We start from the raw sequence: 24,911 nt of genomic DNA, 5'->3' as shown, positions 1-24,911 counted from the left end.
AGTTGAGGACACTGAGGCACCGGTGAGCTTAATCAATTAATCAGGAAGTGCTGTAGTTACATTTTAATATCAAAGGTGGTTTTGCTTCTAGAGTTGATGGTCTTGACCAAGGAGAGCAGTTTGACAATGTTGGACACTGCAACTTGAACCACCAGGCTCACATTGCAGGGGAGGTTCTTACAAACAGTCTTCATACTTTGGCACCATCCTCTGTGCAAATCTACTTCTTTGGTAGATTATTTCCAAAGATGATCCTAATAATGTCTGACATCTCGAGTAACTTCTGTTTAGACTTTGTCACTCTTCTTGTCAAGTGGCAGAGCTGATTTTTTCATCAATTGAACCTGAGCTGGTTTCTGTCACTTGCTTTGACCAAACATAACGTGAAAGAAGGGGTGCTGTAAGAAATCCAACATTAGGCTTTCAGAGCTTTGTACCTCCGATTTTCTCATCCTTGGAGACCTTTCTCTTAGAAGACTGTTTGAGATCACCATAAAGTGAGAAAATCCAAGCTACATGGAAAAGATTCTGTAAAGGAAAACTGATTTACTCTGATTTATAGCCCAGCTAAGTTCCCAGTTAACCCAAAAGTTAAATATAACCAAATGATCTATACAAAACTGGCAGAAGGCCTATCAGTCAATACATGCAATCATGAGAAAGACACTGATGTTATAAGTCAGTAAATCTTGAGATGGTTTTCTATGCATCAGTAAATAATTGAAACACACTCCCAATTTTGAGGTATCTGGATTCCAGGATACCTCATATTTGAGATGCCCTAAAAGCACAAGCATGAATTTTAGAAAAGATACAAATGAAGCTCATTGATTTAGTGAATTGTTTTAGAGTATACTTGTGAGACAACCTAAATATCAACCTTAGTCTCCCAGCATTTTAAATGCTGAAGACTCTTAAACCTGCTGACTTCCATATACCAATATACCATCTCCACCACTCTCTCTTTTTTTGTGCTAAGATACCATCCTAGCAGTCAGGATCTCTAACCAGCCTATGGTCAGGCCATTGCCCTTTGCCTGAAAGACCCTCTGGGAGTACACAGTGCAGCAACTGACACCATGATTGTTAGAGCTGTTCTCCATGAACTAAAGTGAATCATTTTTGGAGAAAAACCAGAAAATGCCTTTCTTGTTGATAACCACTGCCACGAAGAAATGATTTATACAATATTTCCTTATTATGTATAAACTCTTACCTTTTCCTGGGAATTCACAGACAACATGCTCAGTAGACACCTTCCAGCTCTCCCTTTTCCTCCCTTTTCTAGTGTGTGCATTTGTTTCAGTCTGCTTCAACTATAGACCCTAGGGAAATGTTAGGTCTAATTAAAAGTCTTGACCATACCTCACCCAGAAATCTGGAATAACCCACCCGATGCTTACTAGGACAAGAGCTTTCAGTGGCAGGGTCCCCTTCCACCCTGGATAAATAGTCAACACTAAACAGCTCTGGTGTGAAGTGGGGCATGCAAAGCTGGCAACCTCAGACCCTGACCTGAGCTGTTGTCCTCCATGGGAGACCAGCCATGATGGCATCTCTCCCTCTGCTTTTTTGGACCCTTTTGCTATATAAGTAATAAAGCAGTCATTTGCTGGACATTTGGGTCATGCCTGAGCCTGTGTTCTCACAATACACTGCATAGCAACTTGTTCCATGTTTTTCTGAGAACTCAATCTATTCAAAAACACAGATGAACCTGTTTAACACCAGTTCTGGAAAATTTTGCCTAATTACTGACTATTGCCCTTGCCTAGAGTCTATTTTACCATTTCCCTATGATCAGAGTCCTTCAAAAGTCTTTTGAAGGCCAAAGAAAAAACAATAAGTTGGCCTTTAACTCAGAACTATTAAAGTAAGCCTCTGAAAATTGTCTGTTGGTTTGGAATACCCAAAATCCTCTGAGAAATGGATATTAATTAACTAAGCATCATCAGATAAATAGCATTAGTGAAACTAGGAGACTAGACTAGCATGCAAATTCTAAAAGCAATAATTTATAAATCTCATTGAGTGCTTTTTGCAAGAGCTTAGATTCTGAGCTATCAGATCCTAATTTTTTTTTATTTTCTAAGAAAATAATACAGAAGAAAGTATAATATGTAACCCTCATTCTTTTTTCTTTATTAACTTTCTTCATTCTGATGCAGCCCAAAATAGAAGTCATATGTCCTCAATATTCCTGAACAATCATCATTTCATGTCATTTTATTTTTACTATAAAAGAAATTCATGAAGTCTAAAGCTAATATGGTATAATTTTCTGCCTTTGTAATAAGTTCCATATCTTTAAAAACAATTAAAATTAAACCAAATAATTTTTAAGTATTGTACCAAAAAGACATTTTTGATTTAGAAAATATTGGAATATGAACACACATTTTCTCCTATTTATCCATTAAAAAATAGACTACTAGATGTATTCTGTAATTCTAAGGCTGTATTAAGATTATTTATTCTTTCCAGGAATATATTCTTAGAAGCAATTTTATATACTTGTTACTTTTTTCTAACTGAGAGAACCATGAAGAATACTTGAGAACCCATAGGCTTTATTTTCCTATTTAAATAATAATTTTATCTTGCTTCTTTCTCCCATATGGACTTATATTGAATAGAGAAGCCTCCTAGAAGATCACTTCAAATATTAATAGAAGTAAAAAGAAAAAAAATCACATGCTTGAATACAGTCATAGAGTTGAAGCTACCACAATGATTCATATAGTTTAAGCAAAATAAACCAATAAAGATAAAAATACACATTTCACAAGCTTTGTGAAGATTATATAACTTCAGATAAGTTACTTTGTCTATTTGTAGCTCAGTTCCTGATCCTAATTTTTTTCTCAAAAGTTCTTGCTTATAATGTGCTGTACGGTATTGAATACTTGCTATATGCGATATCAATGATTGCTCTGTGGATGAAAAAATTAAAAGCTCTTTCACCTGTGTACAGGCATATAATGAAAATTAAACACAATTGTGTTCATGAAAGGGTTGTGTATACTTTAGAGAACTCTTAAAGTTCTTTGTTAATTTATTCAGAGATCCAATAATAGCAGCATCACGCAGGCACTCTTCATACATTCATTATTAAGTTAAATGCAAAGACACCTGTTAGTTATACTTAGCCAGTCATCTTCCCAAGCCAAAGGACCAGATTATTTTTTCTTTATACATTTTCAACATTCATAACAGTTTTCTTCTCCAATCCTGGCACCTATCTCAGGATGGAGTACCTAATTGGCTTTCAATTAGGGCATGAGCAGATATTGCCTAATATTTTCCAAGATAACTTCAAAAAAAGAGGAAACCTCACTTTTGAAGTCTAAAAACACTTCACACCAAAAAAAAGTGAACTGAGGACAGCAAAACGACACTATTTTGGGACTTGTCTTAGTACACTGAGTCCCACACACTGAGTCCTATACGTAATTCTACCAATCCCCAATACATATTTAGCTCTGTTTTCTCTTGAGGGCAGTTCTGACAAGGCTTTCATTAATACCTCTACCCATAAATGAGTCTTTTCACATGAGAAGAATTTCTCTTTTTTCATTACTAGAAGGAAAGGCAATTAGAAATTTCAACAAACTTGCACACAATTTTTAAAAATAAAATATCAATTAAAAATTATAAAAGAGAGGAGACTTCCTGGAAGATGGCGGCTTAGTAAGACGCGCGGATCTTAGTTTCTTCTCCAGGACACCTACTAGGGGAGTAGAAACGATACAGAAAGCGCCCAAAGCCACAACAGAGATAAAAAAGACAGCGTACCCCATCCTGGAACGGCTGGCTGGCTGAGAGAAGCAGCTCGGGTGAGATCGCCGAGGCGCGCGGGCCTTACCGGGCGGGGTGGCAAGCGGCCGGAGTTACTCCCTTCCCCCTTCCCGGGCCGGCTGGGAGAATTGGAGAGGCGGTCCCCTGAAACAAAGACGGCTGGCGCCCACACCACGCGCAGCCCCCGGACCAACTGAGAGAATTGGATCGGAAACCCCCAGGCCGCGGAGAACGGTGACGGGTGGGGGAGGCCCCTTCCAAACCCGTGACTCCCGGGGAACGTGCACTCTCTCGGGCGGGCCGCTGCCGCTGGCGCCCTCCCGCCACGCTTGTTGCCCAGGGCCGACTGGGAAGTTCGGACGGGCTCTTTCCCTGGCTGCGGCGACCAGCAGCCCTCCCTGCGTTCGGACCCCGGGCCGGCTCAAGCCGTTTCGGCTGGCGAACCCCCCGGACGGCGAGAGTTTTCCAAAGTTTAAGGTCCCACAGCACCTTTTACTGGTGGGACCCGCAGACAAACGTGTGCCACGAGCGCCACCTACTGGGCAGGATAAGAAAAACAGAACCCAGAGATTTCACAGAAAAATATTACAACCTTGCTGGGTCCAACACCAAGAAAAATCTGAATAAATGCCCAGACGCCAGCAGCAGAAGATAACTGTCCACGCTCAAAAGATTGAGAATATGGCCCAGTCAAAGGAACAAACCAATAGCTCAAATGAGACACAAGAGCTGAGACAACTAATCCTGAATATACGAACAGAAATGGAAAACCTCTTCAAAAATGAAATCGATAAATTGAGGGAGGACATGAAGAGGACATGGGCTGAACATAAAGAAGAAATAGAAAAACTGAAAAAACAAATCGCAGAACTTATGGAAGTGAAGGATAAAGTAGCAAACATAGAAAAAATAATGGATAGCTACAATGATAGATTTAAAGAGACAGAAGATAGAATTAGTGATTTGGAGGATGGAACATCTGAATCCCAAAAAGAAATAGAAACTATCGGGAAAAGAATGGAAAAATTTGAACAGGGTATCAGGGAACTCAAGGACAATATGAACCGCACAAATATACGTGTTGTGGGTGTCCCAGAAGGAGAAGAGAAGGGAAAAGGAGGAGAAAAACTAATGGAAGAAATTTTCACTGAAAATTTCCCAACTCTTATGAAAGACCTAAAATTACAGATCCAAGAAGTGCAGCGCACCCCAAAGAGATTAGACCCAAATAGGCGTTCTCCAAGACACTTACTAGTTAGAATGTCAGAGGTCAAAGAGAAAGAGAAGATCTTGAAAGCAGCAAGAGAAAAACAATCCATTACATACAAGGGAAACCCAATAAGACTTTGTGTAGATTTCTCAGCAGAAACCATGAAAGCTAGAAGACAGTGGGATGATATATTTAAAATACTAAAAGAGAAAAACTGCCAACCAAGACTCCTATATCCAGCAAAATTATCCTTCAAAAATGAGGGAGAAATTAAAACATTCTCAGACAAAAAGTCACTGAAAGAATTTGTGACCAAGAGACCAGCTCTGCAAGAAATACTAAAGGGAGCACTAGAGTCAGATACAAAAAGACAGAAGAGAGAGATATGGAAAAGAGTGTAGAAAGAAGGAAAATCAGATGTGATATATATAATACAAAAGGCAAAATGTTAGAGGAAAATATTATCCAAACAGTAATAACACTAAATGTCAATGGACTGAATTCCCCAATCAAAAGACATAGATTGGCAGAATGGATTAAAAAACAGGATCCTTCGATATGCTGTCTACAGGAAACACATCTTAGACCCAAAGATAAACACAGGTTGAAAGTGAAAGGTTGGGAAAAGATATTTCATGCAAATAACAACCAGAAAAGAGCAGGAGTGGCTATACTAATATCCAACAAATTAGACTTCAAATGTAAAACAGTTAAAAGAGACAAAGAAGGACACTATATACTAATAAAAGGAACAATTAAACAAGAAGACATAACAATCATAAATATTTACGCACCGAATCAGAATGCCCCAAAATACGTGAGGAATATACTGCAAACACTGAAAAGGGAAATAGACTCATATACCATAATAGTTGGAGACTTCAACTCACCACTCTCATCAAGGGACAGAACATCTAGACAGAGGATCAACAAAGAAATAGAGAATCTGAATATTACTATAAATGAACTAGACTTAATAGACATTTATAGGACATTACATCCCACAACAGCAGGATACACCTTTTTCTCAAGTGCTCATGGATCATTCTCAAAGATAGACCATATGCTGGGTCACAAAGCAAGTCTTAACAAATTTAAAAAGATTGAAATCTTACACAACACTTTCTCGGACCATAAAGGAATGATGTTGGAAATCAATAATAGGCAGAGTGCCAGAAAATTCACAAATACGTGGAGGCTCAACAACACACTCCTAAACAACGACTGGGTCAAAGAAGAAATTGCAAGAGAAATTAGCAAATACCTCGAGGCGAATGAAAATGAAAACACAACATATCAAAACTTATGGGACGCAGCAAAGGCAGTGCTAAGAGGGAAATTTATTGCTCTAAATGCCTATATCAGAAAAGAAGAAAAGGCAAAAATTCAGGAATTAACTATCCATTTGGAAGAACTGGAGAAAGAACAGCAAGCTAACCCCAAAGCAAGCAAAAGGAAAGAAATAACAAAGATTAGAGCACAAATAAATGAAATTGAAAACATGAAAACAATAGAGAAAATCAATAAGGCCAGAAGTTGGTTCTATGAGAAAATCAATAAGATTGATGGGCCCTTAGCAAGATTGACAAAAAGAAGAAGAGAGAGGATGCAAATAAATAAGATCAGAAATGGAAGAGGAGACATAACTACTGACCTCACAGAAATAAAGGAGGTAATAACAGGATACTATGAACAACTTTACGCTAATAAATACAACAATTTAGAGGAAATGGACGGGTTCCTGGAAAGACATGAACAACCAACTTTGACTCAAGAAGACATAGATGACCTCAACAAACCAATCACAAATAAAGAAATTGAATTAGTCATTCAAAAGCTTCCTAAAAAGAAAAGTCCAGGACCAGATGGCTTCACATGTGAATTCTACCAAACGTTCCAGAAAGAATTAGTACCAATTCTCTTCAAACTCTTCAAAAAAATCGAAGTGGAGGGAAAACTACCTAATTCATTCTATGAAGCCAACATCACCCTCATACCAAAACCAGGCAAAGATATTACAAAAAAAGAAAACTACAGACCAATCTCTCTAATGAATACAGATGCAAAAATCCTCAATAAAATTCTAGCAAATCGTATCCAACAACACATTAAAAGAATTATACATCATGACCAAGTAGGATTCATCCCAGGTATGCAAGGATGGTTCAACATAAGAAAATCAATTAATGTAATACACCATATCAACAAATCAAAGCAGAAAAATCACATGATCATCTCAATTGATGCAGAGAAGGCATTCGACAAGATTCAACATCCTTTCCTGTTGAAAACACTTCAAAAGATAGGAATACAAGGGAACTTCCTTAAAATGATAGAGGGAATATATGAAAAACCCACAGCTAATATCATCCTCAATGGGGAAAAATTGAAAACTTTCCCCCTAAGATCAGGAACAAGACAAGGATGCCCACTATCACCACTATTATTCAACATTGTGTTGGAGGTTCTAGCCAGAGCAATTAGACAAGAAAAAGAAATACAAGGCATCAAAATTGGAAAGGAAGAAGTAAAACTATCACTGTTTGCAGACGATATGATACTGTACGTCGAAAACCCGGAAAAATCCACAACAAAACTACTAGAGCTAATAAATGAGTACAGCAAAGTAGCAGGTTACAAGATCAACATTCAAAAATCTGTAGCATTTCTATACACTAGTAAGGAACAAGCTGAGGGGGAAATCAAGAAACGAATCCCATTCACAACTGCAACTAAAAGAATAAAATACCTAGGAATAAATTTAACTAAAGAGACAAAAAACCTATATAAAGAAAACTACAAAAAACTGCTAAAAGAAATCACAGAAGACCTAAATAGATGGAAGGGCATACCGTGTTCATGGATTGGAAGACTAAATATAGTTAAGATGTCAATCCTACCTAAATTGATTTACAGATTCAATGCAATACCAATCAAAATCCCAACAACTTATTTTTCAGAAATAGAAAAACCAATAAGCAAATTTATCTGGAAGGGCAGGGTGCCCCGAATTGCTAAAAACATCTTGAGGAAAAAAAACGAAGCTGGAGGTCTCACGCTGCCTGACTTTAAGGCATATTATGAAGCCACAGTGGTCAAAACAGCATGGTATTGGCATAAAGATAGATATATCGACCAATGGAATCGAATAGAGTGCTCAGATATAGACCCTCTCATCTATGGACATTTGATCTTTGATAAGGCAGTCAAGCCAACTCACCTGGGACAGAACAGTCTCTTCAATAAATGGTGCCTAGAGAACTGGATATCCATATGCAAAAGAATGAAAGAAGACCCATCTCTCACACCCTATACAAAAGTTAACTCAAAATGGATCAAAGATCTAAACATTAGGTCTAAGACCATAAAACAGTTAGAGGAAAATGTAGGGAGATATCTTATGGATCTTACAACTGGAGGTGGTTTTATGGACCTTAAACCTAAAGCAAGAGCACTGAAGAAGGAAATAAATAAATGGGAGCTCCTCAAAATTAAACACTTTTGTGCATCAAAGAACTTCATCAAGAAAGTAGAAAGACAGCCTTCACAATGGGAGACAATATTTGGAAATGATATATCAGATAAAGGTCTAGTATCCAGAATTTATAAAGAGATTGTTCATCTCAACAACAAAAAGACAGCCAACCCAATTACAAAATGGGAAAAAGACTTGAACAGACACCTCTCAGAAGAGGAAATACGGATGGCCAAGAGGCACATGAAGAGATGCTCAATGTCCCTGGCCATTAGAGAAATGCAAATCAAAACCACAATGAGATATCATCTCACACCCACCAGAATGGCCATTATCAACAAAACAGAAAATGACAAGTGCTGGAGAGGATGCGGAGAAAGAGGCACACTTATCCACTGTTGGTGGGAATGTCAAAGGGTGCAACCACTGTGGAAGGCAGTTTGGCGGTTCCTCAAAAAGCTGAATATAGAATTGCCATACGACCCAGCAATACCATTGCTAGGTATCTACTCAAAGGACTTAAGGGCAAAGACACAAACGGACATTTGCACACCAATGTTTATAGCAGCATTATTTACAATTGCAAAGAGATGGAAACAGCCAAAATCTCCATCAACAGAAGAGTGGCTAAACAAACTGTGGTATATACATACGATGGAATATTATGCAGCTTTAAGACAAGATAAACTTATGAACCATGTAATAACATGGATGGACCTAGAGAATATTATGCTGAGTGAATCCAGCCAAAAACTAAAGGACAAATACTGTATGGTCCCACTGATGTGAACGGACATTCGAGAATAAACTTGAAATATGTCATTGGTAACAGAGTTCAGCAGGAGTTAGAAACAGGGTAAGACAATGGGTAATTGAAGCTGAAGGGATACAGACTGTGCAACAGGACTAGATACAAAAACTCAAAAATGGACAGCACAATAATACCCAATTGTAAAGTAATCATGTTAAAACACTGAATGAAGCTGCATCTGAGCTATAGGTTTTTGTTTTGTTTTGTGTTGTTTTGTTTTGATTTTACTATTATTACTTTTATTTTTTCTCTATATTAACATTCTATATCTTTTTCGGTTATGTTGCTAGTTCTTCTAAACTAATGCAAATGTACTAAGAAATGATGATCATGCAGCTATGTGATGATGTTAAGAATTAATGATTGCATGTGTAGAATGGTATGATCTCTAAATGTTGGGTTAATTTCTTTTTTTCTGTTAATTAAAAAAAAAAAAAAGAGAAGGGATAATTGGAGATGAAGGGATACAGACTGTACAACGGGACTGGATATAAAAACTCAGAAATGGACAGCACAATACTACCCAATTGTAATGCAATTATGTTAAAACACTGAATGAAGCTGCATGTGAGGTATAGGTTTTTTGTTTTTGTTTTTTTTGTTTTTTTTTCTTTCTATTATTGTTTTAATTCTTATTCTGTTGTCTTTTTATTTCTTTTTCTAAATCGATGCAAATGTACTAAGAAATGATGAATATGCAACTATGTGATGTTATTAAGAATTACTGATTGTACATGTACATTGAAATGATTTCTAATTGTTTTGTTAATTCTTTTTTTAATTAATAAAAAAAAAAAAAAAAAATAAGATAATCACTCAATAAAGATTTTGGGGAATCTTCCGATAGCAAAAAAAAAAAAAAAAAAAAAAAAAAAAAAAAAAAAAAAATTATAAAAGAGTACTAAATCATGAAAAGTTGGGCAGTTCTGTGGAAGTTCCAGGACTTTGCTGAAGTGTACCCTACCTAGAAGTTTCTTTCTGTTCGTGTGTTTCTTAACTGCCATATGTCAATTACTTCCCTCTTAAACAAAATATGTGTGGGGGAAGGCAAAATATGATGAGGCCATGTAAAAGTTAATGATTCAAGACTCATATAAGGCTTGTCTTCAATGAGGTCTTTGAGATTCACATCTGATCACATCCAACATGATTGAGAGCAGATGGCATGTCAACAGCAGGCAGGACGTCAGCACTGTGGGATTTGGGTGGCATCTCTGTAAGTGTTCAGGAAGAGGGATTAGAAACTTCCATGTTGGCAGTAGTGCTTCTGGACTTTAAATGTCATGTCATTTCTTCCTGGCCAAACATGACAGTTGACGTTTCTATTCCCCTTAGATTTTGCTTGTAGTATCTTACAAGAATGTGGAAACAATCAAGATAACTTGACTTTCAACATCAGTTTGATAAAGCTGGAAAAATGTAAAAAACAACTTGAAGCAAAATATTCATAAAAGGAACTTTAACAGCCCTCTCCAAGAGTTACTCTTTATATACTCTCTATATGTATCCCTCAGCCATGAAAATAAACCTATGATATGTCCTGTAGAATAAGAAGAAATGGTTGTGGGTCCATTGGAAACCAGAGAGAGAGCAAAATGAAAACCAGGTCATGAGCCTAATTAATAGATATGCTATTCCTTCCGCTTTTGGTTTTACTTTCTGGTCTCATTGCTATTGCCAAAAGTATGTTGTATAATAAGTTTCTTGCATAGTAATAGAAGGAAGGAAGAGGAGAAGAATCTAGAATAAAACTAGGGCAGTCAAATGTAAATGTAGGTGATCAGGTAGAAACTAGCTGCTCAGGTAACTTTTTAAAATGATTTCCAAACTTGGCACAGAGTCTAATGTGAAAGAAGGAAAAAGGAAAAGGCAATAAATAAATAAAGATAAATATAATTAATTAACTTGAAAAACTCTTAAGGAAAAATAAAACAGAGATCAGTATGAGAACCTCTCCATCTTGTTCAATAGTCCACATACCTTAGTTACTTTCCAAAACCTAGGCTACATTCTCTGTTATTGCCCAGATATAAAACCATTAGTGTTATGAGCAGTGGTACATCAGATGTAGTCATTTAGAAGCAAGACCTTCTCAGCACTGAAGGTTCTATGAGAAGAATAGAGGAACTCAAAAGGAACGTTAGTTCAATGATTTCTATTGAAATAAAACATCATGCCATTATCTGATGCTCTCATTAATTTTCAGGCTGTGTTCTGTGAATTTCTGCAGAAAAGAAAAATTTAGAACCATATTCAGGAAACTGAATAGGCTATGAAAGGGGGTTGGTTTCAGTAATGGGAGTTGGGTATTTAGAGGCCCATCCCATCACTGCTTTGTGAATAGGAAACAGTAATATCAGGTCTGATCCACTCTTTTTAACCTGCATCTATAGATTGCAGTGATGAGCTTCAGGTGATAAACAAATGCCCTGAAATCAATTGCTGATTTTATATGCACTTTTTGAGGGAAATGATGGTCCACTGCCTTTCATCAGAATTCAGAAGGATCCATGATCCCCCTGCCCTCAATTTAAGAACTAGTAAGACAGAAAATCATTGAAGCGCTCTACAGTTCTCTGCTTCTGAATTTCATACTCTTTATGTCAAGATGAAATTAATTGATAGTTACTGTAAAGTATGATTAAAAATTATAACAGCCAGATGAATAGGTCACAATTTTGTGAGTATTTAGAGTATATGGGGCATTTTTTTTTTATAAATATTACTACATTTAATGTTAAAAGAGCTCTATGAAATCAGTATTTTCATTTTACATTAAGGAGTGGACACTGAGGATAGATAGATAGATAGATCAAATATCAAATAGCTGGGAAGTGGTAGAACCTAGATCTATACAGTGAGAGTCCAAAACTGGGGCTTTTAAAACTGCATTTCATAACATTTTCATAGAGACACAGTCCTGCAGCTTTTTCAAAAAAATGAAAGAAAATAAATATTTCTTTGGAGGTTCAAGAGCACACCAAGAGTGACTTACAGAACAGGGAAAGAAAATCATTGCTCCTGTCAGTGTCTTAATCCATGTATATTTGGATTATAACAAATACCAATGGTAAAAGAAAGAGAAAAGAAAGCACTGAATATTACATGTAGATTTACCTTATGAGTCAGACAGCCAGAGCCAACCTAAGAGCTTCAGGTGTTTTGGGTAAGATTCATAGACAACAGCAATTTCTCTCTTCAAACCTTCTTACATTCCATCTCTCCTAACAAGCAAGGGAGATACAGGTCAGTCACTCATACTTATTATACCTTAGGGGTAAGTCTGAAAATGAAGTTTAGGAGATTGTAGGGGTTGGAGAAGTGATCTTTGCAGAGCCAGTTTCATGGATGTGCAACCTCAAAAGGGCCCTTCATTTGCTTTATATTCTGCTCTTGCAATCTTGAAATTTTTCATAATTTTTAAAAAGAGGCCTCTGCATTCTCATTTTTCACTGTACCCTGCAAATTTTGTAGCTGGTAGTGGGACTTGGCTTGATATTCATACATTAGGTATTTTCTGCTTTGTTTTAACTGAATTGACAGTCCTTTATTTACATGAGAGCTCTAGGCTTAGAGATGAGAAAAAAGGTAGGACTAAGAAAAGGTAACCCTTAGCTGTCTACACAGTAGAACTAGCCACTGCTTACTGAATTGCATTTCATCTTTTTAATCTAATGTATGCTAAAGTGGGAAAATGCTTTAATCTTCACCAAATTAAAAATACTTCCATTTTTACAGATAGTCAGTTCAGCTCAGTGAGGATGATTCAGGCAATGAAGAACAGATTCAATTAGGCCATTACCCTTCCAGTTCTAAAGACTGACTGTTATGCCCAGAGACACAATCTGATGAGAGAGACTTCGTGCTTGATAGGATATCTCCTGGAAGTGACCAAGGACTACTAGTTGGTTTCCAAACAGGCCAAAGCTGTTCGATCTACCTACTTGTGGTTCATAGACCGTGAAGTGCCCAATTAGACATCTACTTCCTGGATGTTTTAAATTTACATGGCATTGGAAACTTTATTCTAACTCATTTTGTCGCAAACATTGATTTATCTTCGAAGATCAATTATTATGAGTTCATTTCTAAGCAATTTACATTATGAGAAATGTTAGCTTAGACCTTTAAGTGTTTATTTAAATTCATAAAATTGCTTTGTATGTTGGAATTTAAGCATACACAGAAAAACAAGATGGGATGAGGGACAGTCTCAGCTATTTCGGTTAAGAGTGTGGGTAGGTCTCCCTGTAGTGAAACATTTAACTCTAGTCTAAATTCTTTCTTAAAAAGGCTCATTATAAATAATATTTTAAGGACAATCACTAGAATGACTAAAATTGCTCGAAATTCATGACGAAAAATGGAACCAAAAAAACTTGCTAAATTTAACAATAAGAAACAAGGGGGAAGGAAAAATAATAAAACATATAAAATAGAAAACATTAAAAATGCAGCATACTTTAATGTTTTCTATTAAACCATTAAATAAAAATCATCAGGGATGAATCCAACTCTGACATGGTGAGATCAATAATCCCATCCTGACAAAAGGGGGGAAAGAAGTGTAACTGATAAAGTATCAGTGGCAGAGAGTTCAAATGGAGTTACTATTTAATAAAGCTACTCTGGAGGTTGCTTTTAGCAAGCTTCAGTTAGACCTTGCTGCTTATCATAACCTGCCAAGCCCCAACCAGGACCATTCCAGCCAATTTTAAAGAATACCTAGGGCAATATATAAAATTCCACAAGGCATCTATGCACTAGAGTAACCTTCCAGAAACCTACAACCTCCAGATGGGTTCCTAGTTCAGATAAGTCCTGAAACCTAGAGGGCCCAGCCTCTTAAGAACATCAGATAGTTCCATCTCCTTATCCCATATTAGTAACAGACTCTTCCAATATGAAAGCTGTACAATGGCCATAGCCGAAATATCCCTAAAGAGAGGGATGGAGTTATACAGTGGAGATAGGTTTTAACAAACAAATATGCATGCTGAATTATTACACTGATACCTCTTTTAATCTCCAGTATCTTAGAGCAGCTAGAAGTAAAAACCTAAAATTGTGGAACTGTAACCCATGTTAAACCCTGAAATATGTTCTACGCTAATTGTGGTGCTGTGCTTTGAAATTTCTTGATTTTTTTGGTTATATGTTAATTTTCACACACAAAAAAGGAAAAAAAGTCAATTGTGATGATAAAAAAATATTTAAGCCTTCTAGCACCCTATATTCTGGAGCAGCTAGAAGAACAAATTTGAGAGGATTATTTGGTATGACAAACTCTGGGATCTGTTCTGTGACTACTTGTGGAAGAGTACTTTGAAAATTATTGCTTTTTTATTTCTTTGGTTTGTATATATGTTATACTATACAATAAAAACGATAAAAAAACAGCATATGTAAGTATATATTCAAAATATATTCAAAATAACAAAAACATCAATGAAATATATTATTTATTGAAAGACTCTCACACAAAGTTTTTCTTTAATTCAGTAGATATATATGTATTTTTCAGTCAGTAAGATATATGCCCTTTATAAGAAAAAATGGCAAAGAAATATTTAAAACAAAGAAGAAAAAAATATAAAAGATTAATACCAACCAAAAGGTGGCAAAAATGCTAATATGAGATAAAATGGAAAGCAACACAAAAGGAAATTTTCAAATACAATAGAAGACAATTTCTAATACAAAAATAAATTGTTATGATCCACTATTAATCAAACAATCTAACTTGCAACAATATATGCAAGACTGGTTGAAAAAATTTTTAAATGGCATACAATTTGAGATTGTAATATAAAGCTCTGAAAATTAATTGCTTAAGGAAACAAAGGAGATAAAAATAACTAAGAATATAAACAATTTGGGTAAAACAATTAACACATTTATTTGTGCACATACACACACACTTTCAAAGTCCTGTGGAACAGCTAAAATCCCAATTCCACAGAGCAGAAAAAAAAAGTCACATTTTTAAACATAATGCAATAATTATAGATATTAACAAGCTACATTTAGCAAAAAAAATCAGCCTTCCACTCAGAAATATATTAACACAGCTAGATAACTCTTGGAGAAAAGAGGAAATCAAAATAGAAATCTTTAATTATATATAAATGAAAATCAATTTATTTACATATTAAATCATATAGAATATGGCCAAAGAACTATCTGGACCAAATTATAGAGCTATATAGAAACTATATACATGTTCATTTATTATGGGAGAAAAAATGGTTGAAAGTAAATTAACTATGCCACCAGCTCATTAATTAGAAAGAAAAGGTATTCTTAAAATTATTTTCATACCCTTGGCCATCCTGAAAGATCAATATGTAGAGCTCTTCCCCACGCCTCTTTGCTACCCTCATCGAATACCTGAGCCAGCATTCACGCCTAAGGTTCCTCCTTCACCAGTGAGTGATCACTGCAAAGCTGACATAATGGGTGACACTCTTAATAACCAAATCAAGATTAATAAGCCAACATTTTTCCTTAGTCACTCCAGTATTCACTCAGTAGACAAAGCAATAAAAGTAGACAGACCTGGTGACAGGAAACATTGTCTATGTACCAACTTAAAACAGAGGATTTCCCTCACTAGGGATAACTATTACTTCCTCAGAATACCAGCATGTTCAGCATAAGCATCCAACCTTAAGGTTCTAACACAGCACAAAACGTTAGGCTTCAAAGATCAGTCAGAGAGTTGATCAGACAGAATGACAAATATAGTACATCAAACCTCTTTCATCTATAAGTAAAAATGAATTTAACTCACTGAAATATACAATAATCTGAAAAGTCAGGAGAAATAGAGATTATTCTAGAAGTTCAAAAGTGCTTATTATTTATGAATCTAGTAATATAATTGATTACATACAATGGTCAAATGTAAAGAGAAAGGCAATAAAATGAAACTGTTTATAATAAGATATTATTCCTCCAAAATTTCTGTTAAGATAAAAAATGAGGCAAGAGTACACAATATCTCTATGCTTATTTCATGTAATTCTGTAAGTACTAGCTCATACGATTAAAAACAGTGAAAAAAATAGAGTGCCTAAGAAATATGTAAGTTATTTGCAGATAACAAGAAAATGCGCATGCAAACCTCAAGAAAATTAACTGCGCAAAAATATACCAGCTATTTCCAATTTAACAATGCAGCAAATGAAAATAGTACATTAATAAGAACAAATAATTATTTTCAACTTATCAGAATAAATATTGTTAAACGTATATTGATTCATTAGAATGTGTACAAAGGCATAACAAGATGTAGGGATGAACACTGATTATACTTAACTATAAAATTAAAACTGAAAGATGGATAAGGATGAAAGACTAGGATGTACATTTTGCCAATGCTAAAATACAAAAATAATGATACTTTCAAGCAAATGGAAAGAGAAATGGAAGAGAAACTGAAAACTAGGCTAAGCCTGCTGAATTCCTCTGAAATAACTAGCTGGGAATAAAAGGAAATCATTTGAAGTCAATAAATCAAGTAGTTGGAGTTTAAATGGAACCACTTTATATTAAGCCTATTCCAAATTCAGTGTAATATACAGCTCCTGTTTTCATAAATAAGCTTTGTAAACAAGGTATTACTTTTAGAAATTGACCACTCTGGGCACTGCAATTGTTGACATGATCCATAGAGTCCGATGGCTATCAATAGCAATAACTGGAGAAAAAACTTTTCTACATACTTTATGAAGGCAATAGTAAAAAAATAGTATGAGATAACAGAATCTCCATTATGGATGCAGTTTTCGAAATTATGATACCAACCTAACTCTTAATTATGAATAGTGTTTAATATTATTGTCATTATTAATAATTTTTAATTGCTTCTAACAGGGAGCTAGTGAAAAATCCACTACTGGATTCAGAGAATTTCCCATGTCTTATCCAGCCTGAATCTCTATTCTTAGTCACATGTGTTCTGATGTTCTTCTTTTAAACACCCCATGCAAAAACTGTTCCTAGAATGGTTTCAAGCTTGTATGAAAAATCTCATTACCACTCTTGGAAAAGTCTTAATTGCTGCTTATACTTTTATTCTCGTCAGTGGTATTTAAAGAGGTTGTCCTCGCAGGATGACCTTAGAAGTGGCCTGTCTCGGTGGGCAAAGCTACAGCTCTGCTCTATCCTTGTGACTGAGTGCCTGCTCTCCTTTGGCCAAGGCCACTGTGTTCTGACCAGGCTGAAAAAGCAAGAAGAGGGTATCTAAAATCAACGCCTTTTGTTGGGAAGAATAATAAAATCTTCCATTGGCTAGGAAAATAGTTACCATGAGTTTCTGTGGCCAACCTTTAGCATGAATGTCTCAATCTACCTTGAAGGGTAAGAGGTTAAGGATTTGCTTTTCTGACCCATTTCAAGTCTAGTTGTGTATGAGCTTGTGGATAATTGGTAACATTTACCCAACATTCTGTGTTTTTAATGTACATAGATAATAGCAATTCTCTGCATGTGTGTGTGTGTGTGTGTGTGAGAGAGAGAGAGAGAGTATGTTCGTGTGCATGTATCTAAACTAAATGAAGTGATATTAAAGATTCCAGGAAGGGAAAATAATTTTTTTCTTTAGCAGCTTGGCTAGTACTTAAACGTCTTTAAGAGGGTAATTCTTTCATAAAATTAAGCACATGCAATTCTTAACCATATCACCCATATTCCATGCTGCTACTTATAGTCAATATTTTATTGTATTTTTTGTTTTTATTTTTTAAAAGTTGAAGCCACCTAAAGCTTCATTAGCTTGGATACATTTGTTAAAATATTAACTTTTAATAAAAATGCACCTTTATCGCAAGAACTATGAAGGGTCACAGATTTTACCCCACTTGAGGTTCATATGCTAACCTGTCACAGTTTCATGGTTGTTGTTATTATTAGAAGAGAGGAAAACTGAGCTTATTATTTGAAGAGAGGAAAACCGAGCTTAGGAAAACCAAATATTTTATAATGAGCAGGAAACATGTTTGTACTTTGCTCCAAAGGGCGCCATTATCTCTATCTTCCAAAGCTGTGAGCGAACTTGCTTTTTCTTCTTGAGAGAGACATGATCTCTCTCTTCCAAGACTGTTTACAAGCACCATTGAAAAGATAGTTCGGATAAGAAGGCAGGCAGTGCCTCTGTTAGCAAGACCTACAGAAACACGAGAGACCAATGGGGAACTGTTTCCCCACACCTTGATTGCACAAATGTTTGGAAAGTGTGCCTGTCTCCATTAAAATACCAACAGGATGTAGCCTGTGGTTGTACTATAAAATATTATAAAAATTGGATTGGTTCATAATACATTTGCTTACTCAATTTTTTAAAAGATGGCACATGATATGTAGTTCAAAATCCTTCATAACTTGAAAGAAACTAATTCTTGGTCAGAAAACTCTCTATATTGTCTGAAATAACTTCTGCTTTATTTAATTCAAACATATCATGTGGAAATACCAGCCATTTATTATCAAATCACAGATCAAAAATATTTTTTTAATCTGCCACTAAAATCTCAGTATTCAGCTTGCCTTACTGCATAATAGTGCTTAGCAACAAGGCTAGGAAACAAATTTCTTTTAGAGAGGAGCCAAAGTATCAAATTGGAGTGGCACAATTAGAACCATTTAGAAATATAACAATTATTTACAATGCAAAATGTTGATGCCTGATGCAATTAATAGCAACACTTATTTCTCACTTAGGAATTAATTATCTGATTTAAGAGTTCATAACTTCTGCCCAAATGAAGAGAAATGAAAAGAAGTACAAGAGATGGCTTTGGAGGAAGCCTGGATAAAATGATGTGGCTTCATGATACTTTATAAATAATATCATTTACGTGATGGTTTGAAGCTGTATGTACCCCCAAAAAAGTTTATTTATTCTTATTGTGGGTGGGACCTTTTGATTAGGTTATTTCATTTGAGGTGTGCCTCAGGTGGGTCTTTATCCTCAGATTGGAGTCCTATATAAGAGATGAAATTAAGAGCAGCACACAAAGAAACTGAGAAAGAAAAGTCAGAGAAGCTGAGAGAGAACACACAAAAGCAGAGAAAAACCACAGAAACAGAGAGGAAGCCATGGAAGCCAGGCAAAACTGGAGGAAATGAAATCTGGGAGCAAAGGGAGAGACTGCCATGTGCCTGGCCATGTGACCAGGTGTCGGAGGAGCTGAGGATGGCTGGTAGCCTGTCTTTAGCGTAAAAGCATCCCCTGTTGTGGTCATTTTTACAGCCTCACTACTGTAAACTTATGAGTTAATAAAACCCCATTGTAAAAATCAACCCATTTGTGCTATATTGCATTGTGTCTGTTCTAGCAAACTCAATGTACCTTTAATTCTGTCCTAAAATCTATGAATAGCAACTTTGGATTTGCTTTAGATTTTGATATCAGATCAGGCATGCACTTTCTGTGCTAACTCAATTAACAATACATTGTCTAAATTGAACACTAAAGAGACATTTTTTATTAATAATATTAATTGTAGTATCTCACCGATCTTAAAATAACTTTCAGAACAAAAGAAAAAAATACTAAAATGATATAAGGTAAAGAAGGAAAGAAGGTGGGGAATAAGGAGGAAGGGACTGGAAAGTAAAAAGAAAAATTAAAAACAGTTTAAAGTATATAACTATCTTTAATGATTATAGTAAACATTAAAAGGATACATCAAATGGAAAAATAATAGTTCCTAGTTGAAAGTACATGCTGTTCCAAGAGAACATTTGTTTGGGATTTTGATGAGACATTATTGTAAAAACAATGGTTCAAATATCAGAGAATACAATGAAGTTCATATAATGTATAGCCACGATGTAAACTGGTTAACAGAAACTTATGGAAGTCATGTGGCGACGTCCAGGTTTTCCTGAGCACACATTCTAATTCTCCTTGACCTTGTTTATCACTTAGAATTGGATTAGTACACCAAGTTTTCCTTTCATCATACCCATGAATTCCTTTGCTATTATTTGATTTCTCTTCATGATTTTCTAATGTTCTCTTGACAACTATTTCTATACATGTGTACAGAGTAAAACATTATTCTTTAGATTCTTATGAAAGTACCCTGTATCATATTACTATGTTACATTACAAGCACAAAAGCTCTTTTGGTTTTACTCCCTTTTGTAATGCCTGAGAGAATTCACACACATGTGCAGAATGTACACAATGAATGTTGCTATTTAATGCATTAGTATGGTAATAATTTGAAATGAAAGCCAAGGTAAGATTGATGCCTGAGGGGACTACAGGAATGAGATTCAATAAATTAAATGCGATGTAATAGCATGAGCATGTACATAAAATGTATGTGTCTCAATTATTTTTTGCTGTAAAACAAATGATCACAGAACATAGTGGCTTAAAACAACCACCATAATATTTGTTAAAATTTCGAATTTGGGGGTGCACAGGTAGTTCAGAGGTAGAATGTTTGCCTTCCATTTAGGACACCTGGGTTTGATTCCTGGACCATGCACTCAAAGGAAAAAAAATTCTGCATTTTGGGCCAGGTGCTCATTTTGGAAATTCTCATTCTGATCTTTTCTTGTGTCACCCAGATGGCTGAAGTGGTTCAATTAGGGCTGAATGATACGCGATAGCTTCAATTATATGTCTGGTGGATGCTGTTGACTTTCAGTCGGTTGGTCTCAAAAGCTTTAGCTGCTATGGGTTGTCTCTGCTTCACGAGGCCTCTCATTCTACAAGAAGCTAAATGGCTCTTCTTTACACGAACGTGGAATTGTTCCAAGATGGCAAGAGTGGAGCTGGTAAGATCTATTGAGACCCAGACTCAGAAGTTACCCAATATCACTTTTCAGCAATCAATTGCTCAAAGCTTGTCACAGGCCAGCCCAGATTCAAAGAGTAAAGAAATAGACTTCACTTTTGTTGGGAGAAGTGGCTAAGTTAGTTTACTTATTTTAAGAGGTCTGTGTACAGGGATGAGAAGAATCATTGCAGCCATCATTACAAGTAATCTCCCACAGGATTGATGAAATGCTTGTCATAAAATGTATAACTGCTAAAATTCAGAAACAGATAAATTCCACAGGCACAAATATTCTCCCAAATTAAGAGAACCAGCTATTACCTACAGTCAACTGTTTTTTTTTCTTATTTTACTCTTTAAGAAGGAACACAGATTTTAATATCATCCAGACATGCTGAATCCATCTGTAACAGCTGGAGTACATAGTTGATGATATGACATAAATGATCAGAGGTTGGACCAAGCATTTTCAAGGACAAAGGTGCAATGGGAAAATTGTGAATTTTGACCAAATATAGAAAATCTCACTTAATTAGGTTGATTCATGGTCTTCTCTGGTGCTAAATGTCAGGGAAAATTCTTTACTTGTTAAAAATCTATCTTGGGCCATTCAATGTAATTTGTTCCCTCATTATCAACATAGCCCTGTCCCCAGTATGCCCTATTCTCATCTCTGGCAGAAAAAAAATTCTTAAGCAAGACCAATTAACAGTTTTTGGTGAATTTACAACAAAAATTTCCTCATAAAAAGTTAGAAATTGCAAACTCTAAAATCCAATTCACAAAAGATCCTGCCAAGATACATATTACTGTATTCTTACTAAATTCTTTATTGTGATGGTCTCTTGAGAATCTGATGTTAAAATTCATTTCCTTAAAGAATGTTCACTCATGAGAACTCTTGAAAAAGACAAAACTTATCATCCAAAATCATTTTACTATTATAGCGCTTCCTTTATTTTTCTCTCTTATTATAGATAGGATTTGAACTTTGCTTTTTACCTTCAACATCTGCCATTCTTTTTCCTAAATCCAGCAACAATCATCTATTTATATAATGTGGTCTTCTAAAGTAGAAGTTCCAAATTCTGTGTTCATCTCCTAAATATTCCTTTCAAGAGAGGAATTACCAAATTTACACCCATCTAGTCACAGAACACCACAGTAAGATTGAATTGAAAGCCAAATTTCTAGTAATGACTTTAAAGGAGATATAAATAAAGGCAACATAGGCCTTAATACCTTCAACCACACATAATCACACCAGTGGTAATAATATTTATTAAATGCCAGCATGTTCTTTTATGCCATGCAGAGCATGAGAGGAAAAAATCCCTGTTCTGGGGCTTAAGCTTTAATTTACACAAATAAACAATCCAGCACAAGATATGATCATTAGAGTTCAAATTTCTGTATTATGACATTTCCTTTAATATAAAACTTTCATTTATTTATTTATTTTTAGTTTCTACAGGTTGGAAAAATAAGAATCTTAAGATTTTTTTTTCTTATTTTAAAAAAATTACATGGGGTGTCCTCACGTTGTAGCAGGCAGGCAGTCCTAGCACTGTCTGCGGCTTTTTCCTAGGACCCACAAATACATCCTATGTTCAGGACCAGGGTGTCAGCCCAGAGGGATAAAACGCAAATCCCTAGTAGATGCAGGGACTGCAATACTTTCCTTTCCCTATTATCCACAGCATATGTAAACATTCACTGTGGACAGTCTAATTCCAGTGGGCATGTTTTACAGCATTCAGCTCATACCCTGGTGGAATATCTAACCTTGGCAGGGAGGGGGCAGTGTTCTCCACTGTGGCAGCAAAGGAACTCAAGAGAGGGGGGCTATGCACAGAATATCTCCCTGTAATAGTCACCGATTGAGATCCACTGACTGTGGGCAACAAAATATCTACTAGTGAAGCTGACCTGGCTCTGTCTCTTCTCTATGTGAGTAAAACATCTTTTCATCAGAGTCTGGGTAAGTCATGCTTCGCTGGTGATTCCAACACCTCTACTAGAGTGAGTTGACATCTTCTTAGGTGTCTATGCTGGTTGACAGCCCCAAACTAAAAGCACTGACACCTAAAGAAAACGCCTGAGATTTTATACCCACTAATAAAATACAAGGACCTGAGAAGATGAACAAAAATACAAAAATTTCACTGAAAGTTTGAGGGCCAATGTAAAAGGATAAGAAAGTGAATTGTAGAATCATCGAGATTCCAACTGGAAGAGTTCACTTTGGTCTGTGGAATTCTCTTCTTTCTATTTCCATAAAGACTTTAACCCTGCTTCCTTTGGAAGAGGAACCTAGGAAGGTTTCCACATTTTATTATCTGCTGGTAAAATTCTACCATATCCTTGGATACCTGATTTTATAGTTTGAGGAGGTGGAACCAAGAGGAGGCTTAGAGAACATGAATCTTTTTAGAATTTAGTGGTGAATTTTCTGGTGAAAGAGGGCAATCATATATCAGGAAGGAGGAGGGCTACAAACTGAAACTCTTCTGCCTCTTCATGACCTAAAATAATTCACTAATAAAGTCCTAGATATGTTCTAATGTAAAGTAGGAAATATAGTCTAAGGGAGGTGGAGGTTAAGGGACAGAGTTATTTGAAATAGTGTGTGTATTTGCTAATATCTCATTATATTTAAAAGTCTTCCACATAATTTGATTTTAAACCACTAGAACATGGGAATTATAATTTTTGATCCAATTTTGAATCATTCCTACCATAGAGCCCTGTGAAAAGTAATGTATATGCTGACACTAGTACCAGGCGATGGCTTCTTTTTCCTTTTTTTTTTTTTTTTTTTTCTGGCAAAGTAAACAAGGATAACAACTATTCAGACAATAATTTATGAAAGAGTTCTGGGCAACACAGGGCCACTAGAAATGCCTGGAGAGTTCATGAATTTCAATATCTTCCTCTAATAATGAGGAGCTCTTTTTACCCTGCAGTAGTATAAACATGACAAAAATTATCAGTTTTGCATTATTTCTATGCAATTTATCAAGCAGCATTTATATCAATAGGTACACTGAAATTACATACTTTTTTGAAGGTTTTTTCTTTTAATTATTGAATGCCTACTGCTTTTAATAAGCAATTTACACACTTTATTTCATAAATCATCACCACACATTGTTGAGAGGCATCATTAGCCCTATTCTAAGGTAAGGAAACTAAAACTTATTTATCGCGGCCAAGACATCCTAGGTAATACCCAATGGAGCTATAAAAAAACAAGGAATGTCTATAACCAAAGCTATTACACCATTCCTTCATATCTATTCTCACTTTCACTTCTACTATTCTAGTCCTGCATTTTCTTATATGTCTTTCCTAAAGTAGTCCATGACTCAACAGCGGAGACAGAACTCTAAAATAATATACAGCTATATACTGCTTCAGAACTCATAGGAGTTAATTAAGCACTCCAGCTCCAATTTTCTTAGTTATAAACCAAGAAAAATAGTCATAGACTCACTATAAAAATTAAATGAATACACAAATATGTATTTATAAAGTTCTTAGTACATATTTATCAGCCAGTATATGTCAAATACTGCCTATTTTACCCCTTATGCATGTTGCTTCAATCCAGACCAGTCATCTCTGCTCTTCTCCCATGCAAACTGGTTCTGCTATTATTTACTATAAATCCCCATCTTGCTAAGTTCATGGTTTTAGGTGAAAACAGTATTTTCTACACCAAGTGCTCACTGCAAGAACATTTATTATTTAATAAAAATATGTGTGCTGACTCTCTCAAAATTCAGACTGTACCTCACTGCCCAATCCACTGTT

The 24,911-nt window shown here is 35.6% G+C and overlaps 1 long non-coding RNA gene across 2 annotated transcripts in view; it reads right to left on the bottom strand.

The window, feature by feature from the left end:
* LOC143647884 (uncharacterized) overlaps positions 1 to 24,911 on the bottom strand; it is a 169,433-nt gene that overhangs the window by 42,782 nt on the left and 101,740 nt on the right. For both annotated transcript variants that reach the window (XR_013158248.1, XR_013158247.1), the window contains exon 3: positions 12,412 to 12,518. This is a non-coding gene — a long non-coding RNA (uncharacterized LOC143647884). The remainder of the gene's footprint in view (positions 1 to 12,411; positions 12,519 to 24,911) is intronic.

The sequence above is a fragment of the Tamandua tetradactyla genome, chromosome 10 (assembly GCF_023851605.1).
Source record: "Tamandua tetradactyla isolate mTamTet1 chromosome 10, mTamTet1.pri, whole genome shotgun sequence".
Lineage (NCBI taxonomy): Eukaryota > Metazoa > Chordata > Mammalia > Pilosa > Myrmecophagidae > Tamandua > Tamandua tetradactyla.
The sequence above is the reverse complement of the archived record's forward strand: the minus strand, read 5'-3'. Positions and strand labels throughout refer to the sequence as shown.